This window comes from Symphalangus syndactylus, chromosome 16 (assembly GCF_028878055.3).
Source record: "Symphalangus syndactylus isolate Jambi chromosome 16, NHGRI_mSymSyn1-v2.1_pri, whole genome shotgun sequence".
Classification (NCBI taxonomy): Eukaryota; Metazoa; Chordata; class Mammalia; order Primates; family Hylobatidae; genus Symphalangus; species Symphalangus syndactylus.
Window position 1 is genome coordinate 7,681,921 of NC_072438.2, and position 12,406 is coordinate 7,694,326.

Sequence of the window (12,406 nt, forward strand, 5' to 3'; positions counted from 1 at the left end):
TATTACCCTCTTAGCGCTCCGAATCTCCACTTGCATTTTCTACAAAAAGAGTGTTTAAGAACGGCTCAATCAAAACTAAGGTTCAAATCTTTTAGTTGAACAAACAGAACAGAAAGAAGTTTCACACAATTCTTCTGTGTAGTTTTTATTTGTAGACATTCTTTTTCCCAATATAGGCCTCTTAGCGCTCAGAATGTCCAATTGCAGTTTCTACAGAAAGAGTGTTTCAGAACGGCTCAATCAAAAGTAAGGTTCATCTCTGTTAGTTGAATGCACAGAACAGAAAGAAGTTTCATACAATGCTTCTGTGTAGTTTATATTTGAACATATTCTTTTTTCCACTATTACCCACTTAGCGCTACGAATGTCCAGTTGCATTTTCTACAGACAGAGTGTTTCAAAACTGCTCAATCAAAAGTACGGTTTAACTCTGTTAGCTGAATGCTCAGATCAGAAAGAAGTTTCACAGAATGGTTCTGTGTAGTTTATATTTGAATATATTCCTTTTTCCACTACTACGCTCTTAGCGCTCCAAATGTCCAGTTGCATTTTCTACAGAAAGAGTGTTCAGATCTGCTCAATCAAAAGTATGGTTTAACTCTGTTAGCTGAATGCACAGATCAGAAAGAAGTTTCACCGAATGATTCTGTGTAGTTTATATTTGAAGACATTCCTTTTTCCACTATTACCCTCTTAGCGCTCCGAATCTCCACTTGCATTTTCTACAAAAAGAGTGTTTCATAACTGCTCAATCAAAAATATGTTTTATCTCTGTTAACTGAATTTACAGATCAGAAATAAGTTTCACAGAATGCATCTGTGTAGTTTTTATTTGAAGATATTCTTTTTCCCAATGTAGGCCTCTTAGCGCTTAGCATGTCCAATTGCAGTTTCTACAGAAGGAGTGTTTCAGAACGGCTCAATCAAAAGTAAGGTTCAACTCTGTTAGTTGAATGCACAGAACAGAAAGAATTTTCACAGAATGCTACTGTGTAGTTTATATTTGAATATATTCCTTTTTCCACTATTACCCTCTTAGCGCTCCGAATGTCCACTTGCATTTTCTACAGAAAGAGTGTTCAGAACTGCGCAATCAAAAGTATGGTTTAACTCTGTTAGCTTAATGAACATATCAGAAATAAGTTTCACACAATGCTTCTGTGTAGTTTTTATTTGAAGATATTATTTTTCCCAGTAGAGGCCTCTTAGCGCTCAGAATGTCCAATTGCAGTTTCTACAGAAAGAGTGTTTCAGAAAGGCTCAATCAAATGTAAGGTTCAACTCTGTTAGTTGAATGCACAGAACAGAAAGAAGTTTCATACAATGCTTCTGTGTAGTTTATATTTGAAGATATTCTTTTTTCCACTATTACCCACTTAGCGCTACGAATGTCCAGTTGCATTTTCTACAGACAGAGTGTTTCAAAACTGCTCAATCAAAAGTATGGTTTAACTCTGTTAGCTGAATGCTCAGATCAGAAAGAAGTTTCACAGAATGTTTCTGTTTAGTTTATATTTGAATATATTCCTTTTTCCACTACTACTCTCTTAGCGATCCAAATGTCCAGTTGCATTTTCTACAGAAAGAGTGTTCTGATCTGCTCAATCAAAAGTATGGTTTAACTCTGTTAGCTGAATGCACAGATAAGAAAGAAGTTTCACCGAATGATTCTGTGTAGTTTATATTTGAAGACATTCCTTTTTCCACTATTACCCTCTTAGCGCTCCGAATCTCCACTTGCATTTTCTACAAAAAGAGTGTTTCATAACTGCTCAATCAAAAATATGTTTTATCTCTGTTAACTGAATTTACAGATCAGAAATAATTTTCACAGAATCCATCTGTGTAGTTTTTATTTGAAGATATTCTTTTTCCCAATGTAGGCCTCTTAGCGCTTAGCATGTCCAATTGCAGTTTCTACAGAAAGAGTGTTTCAGAACGGCTCAATCAAAAGTAAGGTTCAACTCTGTTAGTTGAATGCACAGAACAGAAAGAATTTTCACAGAATGCTACTGTGTAGTTTATATTTGAATATATTCCTTTTTCCACTATTACCCTCTTAGCGCTCCGAATGTCCACTTGCATTTTCTACAGAAAGAGTGTTCAGAACTGCGCAATCAAAAGTATGGTTTAACTCTGTTAGCTTAATGAACATATCAGAAATAAGTTTCACACAATGCTTCTGTGTAGTTTTTATTTGAAGATATTATTTTTCCCAATAGAGGCCTCTTAGCGCTCAGAATGTCCAATTGCAGTTTCTACAGAAAGAGTGTTTCAGAAAGGCTCAATCAAAAGTAAGGTTCAACTCTGTTAGTTGAATGCACAGAACAGAAAGAAGTTTCATACAATGCTTCTGTGTAGTTTATATTTGAACATATTCTTTTTTCCACTATTAGCCACTTAGCGCTACGAATGTCCAGTTGCATTTTCTACAGACAGAGTGTTTCAAAACTGCTCAATCATAAGTATGCTTTAACTCTGTTAGCTGAATGCTCAGATCAGAAAGAAGTTTCACAGAATGCTTGTGTGTAGTTTATATTTGAATATATTCCTTTTTCCACTACTACTCTCTTAGCGCTCCAAATGTCCAGTTGCATTTTCTACAGAAAGAGTGTTCAGATCTGCTCAATCAAAAGTATGGTTTAACACTGTTAACTGAATGCACAGATCAGAAAGAAGTTTCACAGAATGATTCTGTGTAGTTTATATTTGGAGACATTCCTTTTTCCACTATAACCCTCTTAGCGCTCCGAATCTCCACTTGCATTTTCTACAGAAAGAGTGTTTAAGAACGGCTCAATCAAAACTAAGGTTCAAATCTTTTAGTTGAACAAACAGAACAGAAAGAAGTTTCACACAATTCTTCTGTGTAGTTTTTATTTGTAGACATTCTTTTTCCCAATATAGGCCTCTTAGCGCTCAGAATGTCCTATTGCAGTTTCTAGAGAAAGAGTGTTTCAGAACGGCTCAATCAAAAGTAAGGTTCAACTCTGTTAGTTGAATGCGCAGAACAGAAAGAAGTTTCATACAATGCTTCTGTGTAGTTTATATTTGAACATATTCTTTTTTCCACTATTACCCACTTAGCGCTACGAATGTCCAGTTGCATTTTCTACAGACAGAGTGTTTCAAAACTGCTCAATCAAAAGTATGGTTTAACTCTGTTAGCTGAATGCTCAGATCAGAAAGAAATTTCACAGAATGCTTCTGTGTAGTTTATATTTGAATATATTCCTTTTTCCACTATTACGCTCTTAGCGCTCCAAATGTCCAGTTGCATTTTCTACAGAAAGAGTGTTCAGATCTGCTCAATCAAAAGTATGGTTTAACTCTGTTAGCTGAATGCACAGATCAGAAAGAAGTTTCACAGAATGATTCTGTGTAGTTTATATTTGAAGACATTCCTTTTTCCACTATTACCCTCTTAGCGCTCCGAATCTCCACTTGCATTTTCTACAAAAAGAGTGTTTCATAACTGCTCAATCAAAAATATGTTTTATCTCTGTTAACTGAATTTACAGATCAGAAATAAGTTTCACAGAATGCATCTGTGTAGTTTTTATTTGAAGATATTCTTTTTCCCAATGTAGGCCTCTTAGCGCTTAGCATGTCCAATTGCAGTTTCTACAGAAAGAGTGTTTCAGAACGGCTCAATCAAAAGTAAGGTTCAACTCTGTTAGTTGAATGCACAGAACAGAAAGAATTTTCACAGAATGCTACTGTGTAGTTTATATTTGAATATATTCCTTTTTCCACTATTACCCTCTTAGCGCTCCGAATGTCCACTTGCATTTTCTACAGAAAGAGTGTTCAGAACTGCGCAATCAAAAGTATGGTTTAACTCTGTTAGCTTAATGAACATATCAGAAATAAGTTTCACACAATGCTTCTGTGTAGTTTTTATTTGAAGATATTATTTTTCCCAATACAGGCCTCTTAGCGCTCAGAATGTCCAATTGCAGTTTCTACAGAAAGAGTGTTTCAGAAAGGCTCAATCAAAAGTAAGGTTCAACTCTGTTAGTTGAATGCACAGAACAGAAAGAAGTTTCATACAATGCTTCTGTGTAGTTTATATTTGAACATACTCTTTTTTCCACTATTACCCACTTAGCGCTACGAATGTCCAGTTGCATTTTCTACAGACAGAGTGTTTCAAAACCGCTCAATCAAAAGTATGGTTTAACTCTGTTAGCTGAATGCTCAGATCAGAAAGAAGTTTCACAGAATGCTTCTGTGTAGTTTATATTTGAATATATTCCTTTTTCCACTACTACTCTCTTAGCGCTCCAAATGTCCAGTTGCATTTTCTACAGAAAGAGTGTTCTGATCTGCTCAATCAAAAGTATGGTTTAACTCTGTTAGCTGAATGCACAGATCAGAAAGAAGTTTCACAGAATGATTCTGTGTAGTTTATATTTGCAGACATTCCTTTTTCCACTATTACCCTCTTAGCGCTCCGAATCTCCACTTGCATTTTCTACATAAAGAGTGTTTCAGAACGGCTCAATCAAAACTAAGGTTCAAATCTTTTAGTTGAACAAACAGAACAGAAAGAAGTTTCACACAATTCTTCTGTGTAGTTTTTATTTGTAGACATTCTTTTTCCCAATATAGGCCTCTTAGCGCTCAGAATGTCCAATTGCAGTTTCTACAGAAAGAGTGTTTCAGAACGGCTCAATCAAAAGTAAGGTTCAACTCTGTTAGTTGAATGCACAGAACAGAAAGAAGTTTCATACAATGCTTCTGTGTAGTTTATATTTGAACATATTCTTTTTTCCACTATTACCCACTTAGCGCTACGAATGTCCAGTTGCATTTTCTACAGACAGAGTGTTTCAAAACTGCTCAATCAAAAGTATGGTTTAACTCTGTTAGCTGAATGCTCAGATCAGAAAGAAGTTTCACAGAATGCTTCTGTGTAGTTTATATTTGAATATATTCCTTTTTCCACTACTACGCTCTTAGCGCTCCAAATGTCCAGTTGCATTTTCTAGAGAAAGAGTGTTCAGATCTGCTCAATCAAAAGTATGGTTTAACTCTGTTAGCTGAATGCACAGATCAGAAAGAAGTTTCACCGAATGATTCTGTGTAGTTTATATTTGAAGACATTCCTTTTTCCACTATTACCCTCTTAGCGCTCCGAATCTCCACTTGCATTTTCTACAAAAAGAGTGTTTCATAACTGCTCAATCAAAAATATGTTTTATCTCTGTTAACTGAATTTACAGATCAGAAATAAGTTTCACAGAATGCATCTGTGTAGTTTTTATTTGAAGATATTCTTTTTCCCAATGTAGGCCTCTTAGCGCTTAGCATGTCCAATTGCAGTTTCTACAGAAGGAGTGTTTCAGAACGGCTCAATCAAAAGTAAGGTTCAACTCTGTTAGTTGAATGCACAGAACAGAAAGAATTTTCACAGAATGCTACTGTGTAGTTTATATTTGAATATATTCCTTTTTCCACTATTACCCTCTTAGCGCTCCGAATGTCCACTTGCATTTTCTACAGAAAGAGTGTTCAGAACTGCGCAATCAAAAGTATGGTTTAACTCTGTTAGCTTAATGAACATATCAGAAATAAGTTTCACACAATGCTTCTGTGTAGTTTTTATTTGAAGATATTATTTTTCCCAGTAGAGGCCTCTTAGCGCTCAGAATGTCCAATTGCAGTTTCTACAGAAAGAGTGTTTCAGAAAGGCTCAATCAAATGTAAGGTTCAACTCTGTTAGTTGAATGCACAGAACAGAAAGAAGTTTCATACAATGCTTCTGTGTAGTTTATATTTGAAGATATTCTTTTTTCCACTATTACCCACTTAGCCCTACGAATGTCCAGTTGCATTTTCTACAGACAGAGTGTTTCAAAACTGCTCAATCAAAAGTATGGTTTAACTCTGTTAGCTGAATGCTCAGATCAGAAAGAAGTTTCACAGAATGATTCTGTTTAGTTTATATTTGAATATATTCCTTTTTCCACTACTACTCTCTTAGCGCTCCAAATGTCCAGTTGCATTTTCTACAGAAAGAGTGTTCTGATCTGCTCAATCAAAAGTATGGTTTAACTCTGTTAGCTGAATGCACAGATCAGAAAGAAGTTTCACAGAATGATTCTGTGTAGTTTATATTTGGAGACATTCCTTTTTCCACTATTACCCTCTTAGCGCTCCGAATCTCCACTTGCATTTTCTACAGAAAGAGTGTTTCAGAACGGCTCAATCAAAAGTAAGGTTCAACTCTTTTAGTTGAACAAACAGAACAGAAAGAACTTTCACACAATTCTTCTGTGTAGTTTTTATTTGTAGACATTCTTTTTCCCAATATAGGCCTCTTAGCGCTCAGAATGTCCAATTGCAGTTTCTACAGAAAGAGTGTTTCAGAACGGCTCAATCAAAAGTAAGGTTCAATTCTGTTAGTTGAATGCACAGAACAGAAAGAAGTTTCATACAATGCTTCTGTGTAGTTTATATTTGAACATATTCTTTTTTCCACTATTACCCACTTAGCGCTACGAATGTCCAGTTGCATTTTCTACAGACAGAGTGTTTCAAAACTGCTCAATGAAAAGTATGGTTTAACTCTGTTAGCTGAATGCTCAGATCAGAAAGAAGTTTCACTGAATGCTTCTGTGTAGTTTATATTTGAATATATTCCTTTTTCCACTACTACGCTCTTAGCGCTCCAAATGTCCAGTTGCATTTTCTACAGAAAGAGTGTTCAGATCTTCTCAATCAAAAGTATGGTTTAACTCTGTTAGCTGAATGCACAGATCAGAAAGAAGTTTCACCGAATGATTCTGTGTAGTTTATATTTGAAGACATTCCTTTTTCCACTATTACCCTCTTAGCGCTCCGAATCTCCACTTGCATTTTCTACAAAAAGAGTGTTTCATAACTGCTCAATCAAAAATATGTTTTATCTCTGTTAACTGAATTTACAGATCAGAAATAAGTTTCACGGAATGCATCTGTGTAGTTTTTATTTGAAGATATTCTTTTTCCCAATGTAGGCCTCTTAGCGCTTAGCATGTCCAATTGCAGTTTCTACAGAAAGAGTGTTTCAGAACGGCTCAATCGAAAGTAAGGTTCAACTCTGTTATTTGAATGCACAGAACAGAAAGAATTTTCACAGAATGCTACTGTGTAGTTTATATTTGGATATATTCCTTTTTCCACTCTTACCCTCTTAGCGCTCCGAATGTCCACTTGCATTTTCTACAGAAAGAGTGTTCAGAACTGCGCAATCAAAAGTATGGTTTAACTCTGTTAGCTTAATGAACATATCAGAAATAAGTTTCACACAATGCTTCTGTGTAGTTTTTATTTGAAGATATTATTTTTCCCAAGAGAGGCCTCTTAGTGCTCAGAATGTCGAATTGCAGTTTCTACAGAAAGAGTGTTTCAGAAATGCTCAATCAAAAGTAAGGTTCAACTCTGTTAGTTGAATGCACAGAACAGAAAGAAGTTTCATAAAATGCTTCTGTGTAGTTTATATTTGAACATATACTTTTTTCCACTATTACCCACTTAGCGCTACGAATGTCCAGTTGCATTTTCTACAGACAGAGTGTTTCAAAACTGCTCAATCAAAAGTATGGTTTAACTCTGTTAGCTGAAGTCTCAGATCAGAAAGAAATTTCACAGAATGCTTCTGTGTAGTTTATATTTGAATATATTCCTTTTTCCACTACTACTCTCTTAGCGCTCCAAATGTCTAGTTGCATTTTCTACAGAAAGAGTGTTCAGATCTGCTCAATCAAAAGTATGGTTTAACTCTGTTAGCTGAATGCACAGATCAGAAAGTAGTTTCACAGAATGATTCTGTGTAGTTTATATTTGGAGACATTCCTTTTTCCACTATTACCCTCTTAGCGCTTCGAATCTCCACTTGCATTTTCTACAGAAAGAGTGTTTCAGAACGGCTCAATCAAAACTAAGGTTCAACTCTTTTAGTTGAACAAACAGAACAGAAAGAAGTTTCACACAATTCTTCTGGGTAGTTTTTATTTGTAGACATTCTTTTTCCCAATATAGGCCTCCTAGCGCTCAGAATGTCCAATTGCAATTTCTACAGAAAGAGTGTTTCAGAACGGCTCAAACAAAAGTAAGGTTCAACTCTGTTAGTTGAATGCACAGAACAGAAAGAAGTTTCATACAATGCTTCTGTGTAGTTTATATTTGAACATATTCTTTTTTCCACTATTACCCACTTAGCGCTACGAATGTCCAGTTGCATTTTCTACAGACAGAGTGTTTCAAAACTGCTCAATCAAAAGTATGGTTTAACTCTGTTAGCTGAATGCTCAGATCAGAAAGAAGTTTCACAGAATGCTTCTGTGTAGTTTATATTTGAATATATTCCTTTTTCCACTACTACTCTCTTAGCGCTCCAAATGTCCAGTTGCATTTTCTACAGAAAGAGTGTTCAGATCTGCTCAATCAAAAGTATGGTTTAACTCTGTTAGCTGAATGCACAGATCAGAAAGAAGTTTCACAGAATGATTCTGTGTAGTTTATATTTGGAGACATTCCTTTTTCCACTATTACCCTCTTAGCGCTCCGAATCTCCACTTGCATTTTCCACAGAAAGAGTGTTTCAGAACGGCTCAATCAAAACTAAGGTTCAACTCTTTTAGTTGAACAAACAGAACAGAAAGAAGTTTCACACAATTCTTCTGTGTAGTTTTTATTTGTAGACATTCTTTTTCCCAATATAGGCCTCTTAGCGCTCAGAATGTCCAATTGCAGTTTCTACAGAAAGAGTGTTTCAGAACGGCTCAATCAAAAGTAAGGTTCAACTCTGTTAGTTGAATGCACAGAACAGAAAGAAGTTTCATACAATGCTTCTGTGTAGTTTATATTTGAACATATTCTTTTTTCCACTATTAGCCACTTAGCGCTACGAATGTCCAGTTGCATTTTCTACAGACAGAGTGTTTCAAAACTGCTCAATCAAAAGTATGGTTTAACTCTGTTAGCTGAATGCTCAGATCAGAAAGAAATTTCACAGAATGCTTCTGTGTAGTTTATATTTGAATATATTCCTTTTTCCACTACTACGCTCTTAGCGCTCCAAATGTCCAGTTGCATTTTCTACAGAAAGAGTGTTCAGATCTGCTCAATCAAAAGTATGGTTTAACTCTGTTAGCTGAATGCACAGATCAGAAAGAAGTTTCACAGAATGATTCTGTGTAGTTTATATTTGAAGACATTCCTTTTTCCACTATTACCCTCTTAGCGCTCCGAATCTCCACTTGCATTTTCTACAAAAAGAGTGTTTCATAACTGCTCAATCAAAAATATGTTTTATCTCTGTTAACTGAATTTACAGATCAGAAATAAGTTTCACAGAATGCACCTGTGTAGTTTTTATTTGAAGATATTCTTTTTCCCAATGTAGGCCTCTTAGCGCTTAGCATGTCCAATTGCAGTTTCTACAGAAAGAGTGTTTCAGAACGGCTCAATCAAAAGTAAGGTTCAAATCTGTTAGTTGAATGCACAGAACAGAAAGAATTTTCACAGAATGCTACTGTGTAGTTTATATTTGAATATATTCCTTTTTCCACTATTACCCTCTTAGCGCTCCGAATGTCCACTTGCATTTTCTACAGAAAGAGTGTTCAGAACTGCGCAATCAAAAGTATGGTTTAACTCTGTTAGCTTAATGAACATATCAGAAATAAGTTTCACACAATGCTTCTGTGTAGTTTTTATTTGAAGATATTATTTTTCCCAATACAGGCCTCTTAGCGCTCAGAATGTCCAATTGCAGTTTCTACAGAAAGAGTGTTTCAGAAAGGCTCAATCAAAAGTAAGGTTCAACTCTGTTAGTTGAATGCACAGAACAGAAAGAAGTTTCATACAATGCTTCTGTGTAGTTTATATTTGAACATACTCTTTTTTCCACTATTACCCACTTAACGCTACGAATGTCCAGTTGCATTTTCTACAGACAGAGTGTTTCAAAACCGCTCAATCAAAAGTATGGTTTAACTCTGTTAGCTGAATGCTCAGATCAGAAAGAAGTTTCACAGAATGCTTCTGTGTAGTTTATATTTGAATATATTCCTTTTTCCACTACTACTCTCTTAGCGCTCCAAATGTCCAGTTGCATTTTCTACAGAAAGAGTGTTCTGATCTGCTCAATCAAAAGTATGGTTTAACTCTGTTAGCTGAATGCACAGATCAGAAAGAAGTTTCACAGAATGATTCTGTGTAGTTTATATTTGCAGACATTCCTTTTTCCACTATTACCCTCTTAGCGCTCCGAATCTCCACTTGCATTTTCTACATAAAGAGTGTTTCAGAACGGCTCAATCAAAACTAAGGTTCAAATCTTTTAGTTGAACAAACAGAACAGAAAGAAGTTTCACACAATTCTTCTGTGTAGTTTTTATTTGTAGACATTCTTTTTCCCAATATAGGCCTCTTAGCGCTCAGAATGTCCAATTGCAGTTTCTACAGAAAGAGTGTTTCAGAACGGCTCAATCAAAAGTAAGGTTCAACTCTGTTAGTTGAATGCACAGAACAGAAAGAAGTTTCATACAATGCTTCTGTGTAGTTTATATTTGAACATATTCTTTTTTCCACTATTACCCACTTAGCGCTACGAATGTCCAGTTGCATTTTCTACAGACAGAGTGTTTCAAAACTGCTCAATCAAAAGTATGGTTTAACTCTGTGAGCTGAATGCTCAGATCAGAAAGAAGTTTCACACAATGATTCTGTTTAGTTTATATTTGAATATATTCCTTTTTCCACTACTACTCTCTTAGCGCTCCAAATGTCCAGTTGCATTTTCTACAGAAAGAGTGTTCTGATCTGCTCAATCAAAAGTATGGTTTAACTCTGTTAGCTGAATGCACAGATCAGAAAGAAGTTTCACAGAATGATTCTGTGTAGTTTATATTTGGAGACATTCCTTTTTCCACTATTACCCTCTTAGCGCTCCGAATCTCCACTTGCATTTTCTACAGAAAGAGTGTTTCAGAACGGCTCAATCAAAAGTAAGGTTCAACTCTTTTAGTTGAACAAACAGAACAGAAAGAACTTTCACACAATTCTTCTGTGTAGTTTTTATTTGTAGACATTCTTTTTCCCAATATAGGCCTCTTAGCGCTCAGAATGTCCAATTGCAGTTTCTACAGAAAGAGTGTTTCAGAACGGCTCAATCAAAAGTAAGGTTCAATTCTGTTAGTTGAATGCACAGAACAGAAAGAAGTTTCATACAATGCTTCTGTGTAGTTTATATTTGAACATATTCTTTTTTCCACTATTACCCACTTAGCGCTACGAATGTCCAGTTGCATTTTCTACAGACAGAGTGTTTCAAAACTGCTCAATGAAAAGTATGTTTTAACTCTGTTAGCTGAATGCTCAGATCAGAAAGAAGTTTCACTGAATGCTTCTGTGTAGTTTATATTTGAATATATTCCTTTTTCCACTACTACGCTCTTAGCGCTCCAAATGTCCAGTTGCATTTTCTACAGAAAGAGTGTTCAGATCTGCTCAATCAAAAGTATGGTTTAACTCTGTTAGCTGAATGCACAGATCAGAAAGAAGTTTCACAGAATGATTCTGTGTAGTTTATATTTGAAGACATTCCTTTTTCCACTATTACCCTCTTAGCGCTCCGAATCTCCACTTGCATTTTCTACAAAAAGAGTGTTTCATAACTGCTCAATCAAAAATATGTTTTATCTCTGTTAACTGAATTTACAGATCAGAAATAAGTTTCACAGAATGCATCTGTGTAGTTTTTATTTGAAGATATTCTTTTTCCCAATGTAGGCCTCTTAGCGCTTAGCATGTCCAATTGCAGTTTCTACAGAAAGAGTGTTTCAGAACGGCTCAATCAAAAGTAAGGTTCAACTCTGTTAGTTGAATGCACAGAACAGAAAGAATTTTCACAGAATGCTACTGTGTAGTTTATATTTGAATATATTCCTTTTTCCACTATTACCCTCTTAGCGCTCCGAATGTCCACTTGCATTTTCTACAGAAAGAGTGTTCAGAACTGCGCAATCAAAAGTATGGTTTAACTCTGTTAGCTTAATGAACATATCAGAAATAAGTTTCACACAATGCTTCTGTGTAGTTTTTATTTGAAGATATTATTTTTCCCAATACAGGCCTCTTAGCGCTCAGAATGTCCAATTGCAGTTTCTACAGAAAGAGAGTTTCAGAAAGGCTCAATCAAAAGTAAGGTTCAACTCTGTTAGTTGAATGCACAGAACAGAAAGAAGTTTCATACAATGCTTCTGTGTAGTTTATATTTGAACATACTCTTTTTTCCACTATTACCCACTTAGCGCTACGAATGTCCAGTTGCATTTTCTACAGACAGAGTGTTTCAAAACCGCTCAATCAAAAGTATGGTTTAACTCTGTTAGCTGAATGCTCAGATCAGAAA